This window comes from Terrapene carolina, unplaced genomic scaffold (genome assembly GCF_002925995.2).
Source record: "Terrapene carolina triunguis isolate 2854851 unplaced genomic scaffold, T_m_triunguis-2.0 Scaffold17, whole genome shotgun sequence".
Classification (NCBI taxonomy): domain Eukaryota; kingdom Metazoa; phylum Chordata; order Testudines; family Emydidae; genus Terrapene; species Terrapene triunguis.
In genome coordinates this window covers 9,186,014-9,197,429 of record NW_020664368.1, presented here as the reverse complement: position 1 = coordinate 9,197,429, position 11,416 = coordinate 9,186,014, and positions in this window count along the sequence as shown.

The window sequence follows — 11,416 nt, the reverse complement described above, 5'->3', positions numbered from 1 at the left end:
AAAAACCACCCTCCTGAACGACAAAAGTTTTAACACCAAAAAGTGCCAGTGTGGACAGTGCTTCGTGAGCGGGAGCCGTTCTCGCGGCGACGAAGCTACTGTCCCTCATTCAGGGTGGTTTTATTTTGTCACCAGGAGATCTCTCTCCCAGACACAAAGAGCGGTTACACAGCACACCTTACAATGGCGCAGCTGCAGCGGCACAGCCATGCTGTTGTAAGGTGCACAGTGTAAACATAGCCTTAATGTTAACAGTCTCTCCGCACTGGAGATAAATTTAGTCTGACCTTAAGTTAACCTCTGGTGTCCCAAACCAAGGCTCTTGTCAGGGTTGGACAGATCTCCCTGGCCTTGTCTTAGCAAAGGGACAGCAAATGAACCTCACCCTATGTGATTTGGCTGGGTTTTTGTTAATCTACTCTCTGCAGTTCATAGCAAGCTGCAGCAGAGCATATGAATAGGTCTTCCAACAGGGGCCACTTTACAGGGCTCTCTCCCCACTCCCCCTGCTCTCAACCTGGCCTGCCAATGTCATTGTTTCAGGCTATCTGAGGAAGGTCTGCACATGGAGGGGGAGAGAGAAAAGAAGAGACTTGAATGAGCTAATTATTGAGTGCAGCAAGCCAGAGCCATTGCCATCTTAATGTCAAATTTCCACTCCTTCTGTGTCAGAGGGAGGAGGTAGGAAAGAATAACCATCCCTGGAAAGGAAAAGAACCCCTGTTGTCCTATAAAGAATCCTTCTTTGTGAAGAGAAGAGACAGAGAAAATTCCTCATCCCCTAGGAGAGGAATATGGAGAGTATATGAAGAGTGAGACTGTGAATGATTGGACATGTTAATGAAGCAATGCTTTAGTGTGTGAGGGGAGTTTACATTGCTGAGTGAGTAACTGAATGATTGGGGTGGCAGAGGAGGATCACCATTTTATTTTCTTCAGCTAGAGAACCATATGCTGGAAGAGAAACTCATGTTCCCTGCTGCTTTGTGTCATTGTTTGCTTTAATCTGAGGCGGGCAATCTTTTATTGTGGTCCATGGATCACCAGTCATTCACGGAACTCATCCTTGTGATTTAAAGAATGAATTATTTTGGGAACCAAGCAGTGGGGAATTCTGCATGTGATTATTAAAAAAAATTAAAATGCTAGCTACAGGACCATTAAAATCTGTTCTCTAAAACCTAATAAAACAAATCACTAACTATACAAGGATGGGGGGAATTGGCAGAGAAGAACTGGTGAAAGAAACAGGGGGCTCTAATAGATCCTCACTGTGCCCTGTTCCTACATTTTGTACTTCACATTACATATAAAATTTGCCATCCACTGTTTTGAGCTTGCTTTGATAAGGATCCACATTGTTTTCATCTCTTAAGATTTGTTGGACCTTTAATGTTGGTTTAACAGACTTTTCATTTGAGATTACCTCATTAATTTTGTTCTGTGCAAGAACAAATCGACTTAGGGTATTTATAAATCTTCAGAGTATAACCATGTCTACTTATTCTACAGGTAGGAATTTTTAAGTAGAAGAATTATCAAAAAAGAGAGATTTTCTAGATATGAATATTGCACAGGTTCATAAGATGGATTTTCATTGGTAGCAACAGATTGAGGTTTAGTTACAGTAATGCTCATATTTATTGCACTCTATTTTACACTATCACTCTGACTTTATAACACACTTAGCAAATTTTAAGTAAGAGCTGTGTGCAACTATTCTAGATACTTCCCCTATAAAATTTATTTTTCCTGTCATACCTCCATCTTCTCTGGAGTTACTACTAATATAACATTCCTTTTCCTCTTTCATTTACACTATGTACGTTTTATCTTCTGATTCTGATACTAATTAAAGATTTAAAAAGTGAACGTTTATACACCATGCAAAGGATCAAAGACTGTTTTCTGCACCAAATCCATATAGGCATTATTGATCATTCTATTTCTCTGTCTGGTTCTCTTTGATTCTGTGGAGAGTGAAATGCTTGTGTGTGTATTTTCATTTTGTACTATGAATTAAATATAAATAAATTACATTTTTCCTAATTACATTTATGATGGAGTGTAATAGGGGCCCGCTCCACCGCACTCTTCTTCATTTCTAGTTCCTTCCACCAATATCACCACAGTCCCTGTGCAACAGTCTATTTACAATATTAAACGAGCTTTTGGCCCTCTCACCCAAGACCTGAGGGGTACAGAGGTCTCCCTATTTTGAGCCCTCTGTGTGACTAGGCCAAGTTAGCCCTACTCCTTCCTCTCTTTTTCTCCCCCTGCACTTCCTTCCTGTGCCTCTTTCTATCAGCACTAGGCTGATGGGGGGCAATAGAATGTTTACCCCACGGAGCCCACTAGCCTGATTAGATCATTACCCCAATCAGCTTCTCCTGGGCACTAATTAGCCTCCACGTTATCAGAGTGCAGGCTCACCTACTCACTCCCTGCACTCTTTTTCCTTTTCTTACTGTGGATGGCAGAGCTTAGGCCCTTCAGAGTATTTTCCTTATAGTGACACTAGTAAAACTTGTATTGCTTTGTGTTCTGTTTAAACATTTTAAAGCTATTGTTTTCCATGTTTGCCTAATTAGAATAATTTTCCAAATATTTAAAACCTTTTACCGCTGTTCAGTAATTAAGTGCTAGAGTTCTAATCTGGCCAATTTTGCTCTCAAAAGATACAAAGCAATATGTAATAATTTTCTCCTTATGAGTAAAGATCCTTATTCCTTACATGAAATGGTTCTTTTGTCCAAGTCAATGGAAGAGGACCTTACATTCTCTTGTGAAAACCAATGCACCTTATTCCTTAACTTTATCTAAGGAAGAAGAATATGTAGTATGTCTGAATGGGCTGGTCTACACTGCGGGGGGGGGGGTGTCGATGTAAGATACGCAACTTCAGCTACGGGAATAGCGTAGCTGAAGTCGATGTATCTTATTTCGACTTACCTCAGGTCCTCACGGCGTGGGATCGACGGTCGCGGCTCCCCCGTCAACTCTGCTTCAGCCGCTCGCCCTGGTGGAGTTCCAGAGTCGAAGGGAGCGTGTTCGGGGATCGATATATCGCATCTAAACGAGACGCGATATATCAATCCCCGATAGATCGATTACTACCCGCCGAATCGGCGGTTAGTCTGGACGTACCCAATATCTTGACATCCACTCCCTAGATTCTGGAGTGGCTTTGGACTCCTACTCCAATTTAGACCAAATCTGCACAGGCACATTCAAGAAAGTAAAGGTGAATAAACTAAATGTGTGAAGACAAAGCTTCCCACCTTAAGTTGATTCCCCTTAATTTTCCTGATGCCCCCTTGAGACAAGCCCATAGTTCATGCGTGATTAAGCTTCCAGTCTTTGGCTTCAAATGGGCACTACATGACAGTATGCCACTCAGAGACTGCCCCGCTCCCTACCATCCAGCTCTCTGGCTCACTGTCCCAGCCAGAAATTAAAGCGATTCATTCAGGGTCCGAGATAGAGCCAGGGTAAATTGTTTATCAAGATTTCAAATTTTAATCACTCTATAAACTGGTTGTAAAAGAGCAACCAAAAAATAATTCATGAAAATAATTTGCAAACATTTTTACTGTTTTTTTTTTTTAAAATTGACCAGCTCAAGTCCTAGACCGCATTATATTTAATGACCAGTACATACACAGCAAAACCATATTACAGGGCAATCTTCAACAATTTCTACACACTATTAACAGTAAGATATTTGTTGTCCATCCTGACAAGATAATTCCTCTCCCCATCTAAGTTTAGTATCTTCCACTTTTCTAGGCTCTTTTCATTGTAAATTAGCCCTCCCAGCTCTCAGCACCCTGCCCCCTCCCCGCATGGCCCCAGCCAGGGCGTGGGGGGCTGAGAGCTCGGCCCCTCTCCCCATGGCCACGGTTGGAGTCGCAGGGGGCAGGGTGACTGAGAGTTCAGCCCTGGCTGGAGTCGAGCGCTCAGCCTTGACCAGGACCGCGGTGGAGCTCTCGGCCCTAGCTAGAGCTCTGAGCCCAGAGCCCCTCCTCTGTTCCACCCATGGCCACATCCCATCATAGCCCTTCCCCCACACCCCCACCCCTTTCTGCCCCAACTCCGCCTTTCCCCCTGAGGCCCTGCCTCCTGCTTGCTCCTTCCTGCACTCCCTCACTGTGGCCCCAAGAACGGCAAAAGTCTGTCCCCACGCTGCAGCCCCAGGGCTGCGGCATGGAGCAAGAGCTCCTCTGGCCCTGTGGCTGTGACGGGGAGATTTTTTCAGATGCCCCAAATCTGCCCCCCTGTCCCCACCAGCAGCATGAAGTTTGGGGAGACTTAGCCTCCCCCAGCCTCCATTACTCACTGCCCACGCACAGACACAATAAAGGCATCTTTCTATACACACACGCTCTCACTATTAACTCACCACTCTGGGATGCTGTGTGTGTGTGTGTGTGTGTGTGTAATAAAGATGCCTCTATTGTTCTGAGCTACATTTAATCCTCCCATGCCATAGAACAAGTGTAGTGTGCAAGTTGATTTCATTCTTATTGCTAAGTATTGCAGCCTGTTATGCAGTAACTACATGGTAATTTCATTAAAGATAATTACACAGTATTTTGCATTAATGCTACCTCATTACAGCTTGAAAAATGTGCAGTTAACTAGATTCATAATTGTAGCAGTTGACCATCATCAGTATTGTCTTTTCAATCTTTTTTTTTTTTTTTTTTTATGGACAAAGGTATTTCTAATCTTGGAGTGGAAAGAAAGAATGGGTCCTGAGTTTGAGAGTAGATGACCAAACAATTAGAGCAATATCATAAATATTAAAATGAATATAAGGCCAACGAGCGTAGACCCTGTTCTTCCAACATAAAACTAACCAACTATGGTGTTTGATCGTGTTAAAAATTTCTGGTTTATTTCAGATGTCCTAATCTGGTACGTTATCAGTTAAGAGGATAAGGAAACCCTATTTATAGGGAACATCAATAGTTTTCTTTTCAAACGGCAACTAGCATGAAAAATAGCAAGATGATCAACCAAATGTGAAAAATGTCTTTCAAATCTATTCTTAAAATCAAATGAATCGATTTTTCACTTGCTGCAGGAAGTGGGGGAGGGGCAGCATAGGGGTAATAGCCTACAAAATTGGGTGTACGCTCTTCAGCAACATAGCTCAGGAGAGATACTTAATATTGCAGAGGTGAATCTGGGCTGGATAGACCTGGAGAAACACACAAAATATGACAGACACTTATTTTGACTGTTCATTGAAAGTGTTTTAATATTTGAATAGAAAAAAGTTTTAATTCCTCATTTTAGAAAATAAAATCTTTCCTCTTTCAAAGGAAGAGAGATTCATTTTTTTTTCTTTTTGTTACCTCTGCGTCATTTATAGACATCTTGACATGCCTTTGTACCTTATTCCATTATATTATGTAAACATTCTTTTGGAATCCTTGTAATATTTTAGATAAATCTTTCTGTAGCAGAATAAGTTAGTTAAAAGATGAATCTTTTTATCCACAGAGTTTGGATTTATCAAGTTGAGCTGGGATTTTACTGTCAAGCAGTCGGTGTTTAAAGTAATGATGGAATCTATGAGGGTGTTACCAGTAATATTAGTTGTAGTCTATTTATGCAATATAGGTATTTATAAGGTGTGTGTATATAAGTGTAGAAGTGGTATCTAAGTCATTGATGTGAAAAATACATACCAGTTAAAAATATTTTCCCCAGTTCTTTACATTAACAGTAGAAGTTCACTTTTCTTAGTTTAAGAAAACAGAGTTGTGTTAAAAAGAAAAGCTGTAGGACTGAAAGAATTGGGAAATTGACAATGGGTGATAGAGCCTTTTACTGCGAGGTCACTGATTTGAATTCAGACCAGGTCAGCAGTGATTGAAAGTTTTTTACCATCTGATTGCCATTTAGAGGCCTGTGTAAAATGATTTTGATAGTCTCACTCCAATTTACAGGTGTCCACATCACAAACAAGCATCATAATTGACAGCTCTTGGCTGCTTTGTTTGCACTCTGAGCAAATTCCAAGGAGTGACCTCTGACCCCTGGAGATTGTCTCCCCCAGGCCAGAGTTGCAGCAAGGCAGGATGCCTGTTCTGTTGCTGTCTGGGTTTGTGTTTGTTCTGTACGTAAATAAAGAAGGCTTGAATCCCCAGAGATTTTATAAGGGCTACAAGTCATCCAGATGTGTAACAAAGAAGGTGTTTCTCTAAATATATTGTATTTACTTAATATGGTTTTGTTTTGATACTTAAAATCTAGAAACCTCATGTACATGTATATTTTTTTATGTTCTCTTGCTGGACTGGACTTGTGTTTCAGCATAACTTGGTGTTATTAAAATTTAGCTATATTTTTATACAGTATTCAGATGTCAGTTGCCAGGATAAAAGGAAGATCTAGAGATTTATTTAGGCCAAATTCATGGGAACTGTATCTGCTTATACCAGGATATAATTTGGTATGCTATCACCTACTTAGAATTTTGGCAAAAAGAAAATCCTTAAAGACGAGACCTTTCGAATTATTTTAAACATCTAGGGAATAACAGTATATGTAATCAAAACAAATTTGTTACTAATTTTTATTGCATTTCTTTTCTAGAGTTTTATAATACAGATTCCTCTAAAAATACATTTATATGTTTATCTGCAAAGGTAGAGTTCATTTTCAAGAAATAATTATAGAGGTTTGAGCTATTATAAGCTCTGAATATCAATGCTCCCCCTCTGTGACAGTTCTACCACTATAGAAGCCCAGCTTGCAAGGTCTAATTACAGTAGAATTTTGATTCCCTCAGCTAAGTTATTGGCAGGAATTCGAGGCATGGTAGAATTATATTGGTGACACAGTTGTAACAAAAAAATATAGAATCCGTTTTCAAGCTTGCTCAGGGTGAAATCGAGTGTTGGATGATGTCAAATGGTCTTACAAGTAGTTCAGAAGTGCCCTGAATGATTATAACATTCTAATTCTAATTATTTGCAATAAGAATGTAAATAAGGTGGCACCAAGCCTTATTTGCAGTGACTAATGAAAGCTGTTGTACTGTAATCAGAGTGATGCAGAGCAACAGGGCAATTCATTAGGAAAAACATGGTTGACAAACAGCTAATAGATGCCAGTTTGGACCTTTCCTTTTTTAACTTCAAAATATATACTCTTTTTTGTTGTTAATGATGATAAATAAGTCACATTATGAAGAAAAGTAGCGAATTATAAGACATTTTTACCTGCTGAATCCTGCCAAACTATACAAAATACCTATAAGGTACGTGGCATGCTTGGTTTCGCTATGGTTGGATAAATATGCTTGCAATGTATGCTGATTAAATATACTGTCATTGTGAATTGTCTATGAAACCTCAGTTCAGCACAGAAAATAAGTACATGCTTAAGTCCCACTGACTTCAACCAAATGTTTAAGTGCAATGCTTAACTGGGCTGGACTTAAAGCATATGTTTAACTTTAAGCACGTGCTTAAGTGCTGTGCTGAATCAGGCTCTAAATGAATAAACTAATGCACTTTCTCAGAACTTAAATTACATGCATCTAAACTGCAATTTGCATTATATCACCAATTTGTGTTAAAAATCAGTGTTGAGTGCTGAATGATAAATTTTTTCATATTTTCATTTTTCGCATCTTTCAAATACTACTTAAAAAAATAATTGTGAAAGCTAAGTTTAATTCCTCTGTTTCCCTCATGTAGCAATAGAATTTGTGAAAAGGGAACATTTGTCACCGTAGCTAAAGCATAAATTTCCTGCTTCTGGGGAAAGGCTTATTGGACATTTTATTTCATCAGTTTTCATAAGCAATGAAACAAACGTAAAGACAATACTTTTGGGTTGAATGGTACAAAATGCACTTTTATTACAAGTCCAGAAACTAAAATTACATCTTTCTGCCTTTCAAAGAATGTTTATACTGAGCAGTGTCAGTAGTAACAAAAACAACCCAATAATGAATATTATTTATCAAAATAACCTTTTTACAAACACTTAATAAATGCAGATAACGAAATACATTGTAAATTGTCGTCAGTTTTGAAAGTTAAGAAATAATTGTTTAGTGAAAAGGACTTATCCATTCACTGGGATGTTAATTACTGCTTATAAATATTTGTTTCCTTTGGGTTTCCACATTATAGCTAGCAGCTCAGCAAATTTAGTTTAACACTAAAGTCAAACAAATAGATGTAACTATTCAAGATAAACTATACTAATCAGATTTTTAAAGAAACCAGTTATGGTAGTTAACAATTCCAGGTTTTTAGTATAAAGGATGTGACATTTGGGTCATTTGAAACTGAATGGAATACAGTGTTTTTAACAAGTAAGGCTACAAAACAAGTGGTACTTGTAGAACTTTCCATTCAGGGTGGATTGCAGCAAGATTGAGAGTAGATTTCAGTCTGATTTTATGAGATATAATCAGTTTGCTAGCATCTGAGAAGAATAAGAATGCAAGAAATATGCAACATAATTATGCAATGAAAGAAGGGAGAGCTAAACTAAAATTGTGAATGGCAGGGGGCCGGTGAAGATGGAGACAAGTAGCAGAAGTTTGGCCAAGTGATTGCAACTTTTCATAACCATTCAAAGTCAAACAAGATAAAACCTAAAGGCAACTTGTCCTAACAGCAGCGAAAGGAAGCAACAGCTGTCTTGAGCTGTCAAAAAGCCTTCCCTTCCCTCTTTTGCCTCTTCTCTTCCCTCCCCCAACCCCATTTGATTCTCAACTATTAAGCAAACTAATAATCCCAAATATTCAAACCAAAAGTCCTAATGGGCCTACATCAGTCCAAGGCCTGCAGACCCACCTGCATGAGCAAACCTCCTAGTCTAACCATGAAAGCTCCAGCCTCTTGGTGAATCCAACCCCTTTTCCACGCTCTAGATGTGATCAGGCCCTAGACAGAATAATCCTTCTATAATATTTTTATAGAACTAAAGTTTGTGCATAGATCAAATCTGGTCTCTGAGTCCTATAAAAAGTTTTTTAAAAGCCTCCCCTCAGAGGGATTTAGGCAAAACCCTCTAATTTTAATTTGAGTGCTTGTCTCTGTGTTCCACGTCTGGTGTGGATGCATTCTGTGCATCAGAAATCAGAACGTTTTAGCCAGCAGTGTCTACTGGTCGAACCTGCTTCATGCCTAGTCTCATGCCCCTTCTCCCTGGAGGGTATAAAAGGGGGGCAGAGCAAACAACTAACCCTCAGTTCCTTTCACCGCTCTTGACTGTGAGACAGAGACAGCTAGCAGTGTCCCATCTCAGACGCTCACACACTAGTTTATCTGTAAGTAGGTTAGTTAGTGGTGGTTTAGTTTATTTGGTAGTTTAGTTTAGTTTAATAGTGTTTTTGTTTTAGTTTAATAATTTTTTTGTTTTTCCATTATAGGAAAAATTCCTCTGTCTGCTCAAAACTCCCCCAGTTTAAAATTTTGTTTGTCATGTGAACTGCTATCCCCCTTAATGACCCTCACTCTAACTGTCTTTACTGCCTGGGTGAGGGACCTTCCTAAGGTGCTGTCTGATTTTCATTTAAATCCATCTATGCATTTTATCAGTGTTCTTTCTGAAATTGCACGCAACCAAGGGTGAGGCTGTACTGCACTCATTAGATGATCAATGGATCTTGTCCTTTTATTTGAATAGGACAAAGCCATTTAGATCATCCCCTAGACTGTTTGTTTCTATTGTTGAAAGATGGAAGGGTCAATCAATTTCAACCCAGAGAATTTCTAGATGGCTTTCAGGTTGTATGAAGTTATGTTATGAGATGGTCAATTTACAGCTCCCTCCCTGGGAACATTAGGATACATTCAATCAGGGTGCAGGCAGCATCCATAGCATCATTTAGAGATGTTGCTGTAATTGATATTTGTAGGACTGCTACCTGGAGTAACGTACATACCTTCATGAAACATTACTCTGTTGTGGAAGCGTCATATGCAGATACTCAATTTGGCAGGGCTGTATTGAAATCCCTAGTTCATTAGTCTCACAGTAACCTTTGCCGCTATGGTGTACTGCTTTGGAGTCACCAGACATGGAATACACATAGAAGAAGAAAGGGAAATTGCTTAACTATAGTTACTTACCTGTTTAATAGCTGGAGTTCTTCACAATATGTTGTCTATGTCCACATCCTACCATCCTTTCCCCCACTACTGCCAAGTCTCATAATTTGGACTGGGTACTGGTGAAGGAACTGAGGATTATTTGGTGACGTTGACCCTTTTATATCTTCAAGGGTGGAAGGGCTTGAGGCTATGCAGGGAATGAGTTTAACCAACTGACACTGCTGGCTAAAAGCATTCCAATCTCCAGTTCATGGAGCACACGTGCACCAGACATAGAACATGGCTAGACAACACAGAACTTCAGTTACTGAAAAGGTAAGTAACTTCCCTATTTCTCATCTACTATATGGGATTTCCTCTGAGGAAATTTCAGTGCAGCTACTCTTTCCTTTAACCTAGCAATATGATATAAACACACCTTCTGCAGATACTTCCTCAAGTATCTCCTTGGTTTAGATTGTTTTCAAAAACACTTGAAAAATATGTACAGTTTTAGAATTGTTGTAGATCACAGTGATCACAATTATTCTTCACCACTTCCTGGCACACTTCTTATTCATTTATTAACAGTATTGTCTATTCACCAGTACTTCCACAAGGAATGATATGTATTACACTATCTTTCTCTCTCTAATCCTTTAGGTCCGTCTTTCATGTAGGTATAGATACTGCATATATATGCACTTATTTATGAAAGATATTTTTACAGGATATTCCAATTAAGCTCAACAGTTGTTTACAATGATCTCCTGCCCAATGGGATTTTACAGACACATTACATTAAACTAGCCCATCTACTACAGAAGAACAATATAAGGTATCTGTTTTCTGATTAGCAACTTGTTATTTTGATGTATAATAGTCTTATCTTGTATTTACATAAATAATGTTTGGCCCTGCACTAGTATAATATGGTGTCTCCTAAGGGATGAAAAAGCACGTTCAGGAAAAATAAGTCAAAAAGGAAATTGCTCTTTTCTCCCAGGAGACTCACCATATGGACCCCTACTCTGGGGAGAACTGCACCTCCAACTTGCAAATCTACAGATTTCTAGCAAGCAGTGTCTGTTTGGGCCTAGTATGCACCCACCACATGTTGGGATCAGTGGATATAAAAGAGGTATAGCCTCAAATTCTCATCAATTATTTGACTGTCAAAGGTGCATCACTCACACACCAGAACTGAGTGTCACCAGCGCTTCCTTCATCAGTGTTGTCCCTTTTCTTGCCCATCCATTCTTATTTGTAAATAGTGGTTAATAGTTTAATTAGGTTAGGAGAAAAGAACAACTAATCTTCTCCAAATTAATCTGAGGCCTGTT